This window comes from Phodopus roborovskii, unplaced genomic scaffold, assembly GCF_943737965.1.
Source record: "Phodopus roborovskii unplaced genomic scaffold, PHOROB, whole genome shotgun sequence".
NCBI classification, from domain to species: Eukaryota; Metazoa; Chordata; class Mammalia; order Rodentia; family Cricetidae; genus Phodopus; species Phodopus roborovskii.
In genome coordinates this window covers 844298-846079 of record NW_026125680.1, presented here as the reverse complement: position 1 = coordinate 846079, position 1782 = coordinate 844298, and the positions used below count along the sequence as shown (strand labels likewise).

Below are 1782 nucleotides of genomic sequence, written 5' to 3'. Positions count from 1 at the left end.
TTATTAAGAAAAGTAGCAACCCAAATCTGTCCTTGAACCCCAGCACTGGGCACAGAACTGTACATGTTCATCATGGATACTGGTCTTAGCCAATCTATTCAATACTGGATACTTTGCTCAGAGACAGGAAGGTTTATTCCCCCCCACACACACACACACACAAACTCTGTATCCACGTCTCTTGCCACTCTTCCAGCCTAGTTGGTTACGGGGAGAGTATAGAGGCAGAGAGGAGACAGGGCTTTCAGACAGGAAAAGGGGAGGAAGCCCACGCACAGACAGAGGAACGTCAGATCTAGAGGAATGATGACCCTTGACATAAAGGTAAGGCGTCTTGCAGGCCTTAGAAGGACTGAAGAGTCCCTGTTGCTCAGCTCAGTATGCTCAAGATGTTCAAAGTGAGGCCTGGGGCATGACAAATGAATCGATGTGTGTTCATTATCACCTGCCAAAAAGACAAAGCAATTGGTCATGCATCCTAAAGAACAAGTAGCCTATGGCTGGGGATGTGGCCCACTGGTAGTGGTCTTGACTAGCACTCATGAGGCTCTGAGTTCAACCACCACACACAAAAGAGGGATTTTTCAAAAGTTCGGAGTGACTCACACATTTTTATGTCATCCTTGCTCAAGGGCCATGTTAGTCTTCTGTGCATTGTTCTAATTTTTAGTATATGTGCAGCAAAATGAGTGAATGCAGAAAAATAATTTAAAAACTTGGGTTCATGACAGGACCCTCCACAGTCATCCAGAAGCCATACATTAATGGGCTGTGGTCAATGAGGAGCCCTGGGTTTCGAATCTTCCTTACAGATATGAAGATCCATTTGGTGGGTGAATTTGCCTGGGCTCTAGGGCCCAGATGGCCAACAAACAGCAACTTAAATGGTACTGAGAATTGTCCCGTGATGATGTCACTCTAGGTAAGGAAGAGTTTCTGAAGTGACCTGAGGGACTGATATAATCAACAGGGTTGCTTTAAGAGCAGGGTGGACGTGTCTCTGACGAAAAAGTTTTGATGTGTACACAGCAGCCCTAGCCAAGTGTAGCCTGTGCCTGGGAGGCTCAGTCTGGCCTTTCTTGAAGGCCAGTCCTACAGATTTAACATAATGCCTTGGTAGGGCCAGAAACTGCTGAAGCCAGTACCTAGTAGTAGATCTCTACCCATTTTATCGCCTATGAGTTCTGCTTCTCTGATGGAACTCTGACTTATTAGATACAAGAATGAAAGACTGGAGAGCTAGCTGGTTCGGTGGTTAAGAGCATTTACTGCTCTTGCAGAGGACCTAAGTTCAGTTCCTAGCACCTCCATTGCCACTCACAACTATCTGTTAACTCCAGCTCAGGAGAGCCAACATCCTCTTCTGGCCTTTGAGAGCACAGGGCATACACACAGTGCACATATATACATGCAGGCAAAAATTCATACATACAAAGTATTTAAAAGTAAAATGTGAATGGTGCTGGGACTTGTAATCCTAGCTAGAGGCTGAGGCAGGAGGATAGTAAAACCAATCCAGATGGGAAATGCATCAAGACATGTGAAATGCACATGTAAACATAATATACCCCAACACTGAAGGTCAGTGATCAAATTTAAATTTGTTCAGGTCGCAAGGCTGTGGTTTTGATTTCCAGTAACACACGCGCCCACACACACACTTCTTTGAATGGAACATACATGGCATCCAGGTTATGGCTTCTACAACCATTTTCTTTTTTTCTTTTCTTCCTTCCTTTCTTTCTTTTTTTCTTTTTTCTTTCTTTTTTTTTTTCTCGAGAC

At 44.3% G+C, this 1782-nt stretch overlaps 1 pseudogene; it reads right to left on the bottom strand.

Annotated features, from left to right (window-relative positions):
- Nucleotides 1-586: 586 nt before the first annotated feature.
- On the bottom strand, nucleotides 587-699 carry LOC127217463 (uncharacterized; annotated as a pseudogene).
- Between the last annotated feature and the right edge of the window lie 1083 nt (nucleotides 700-1782).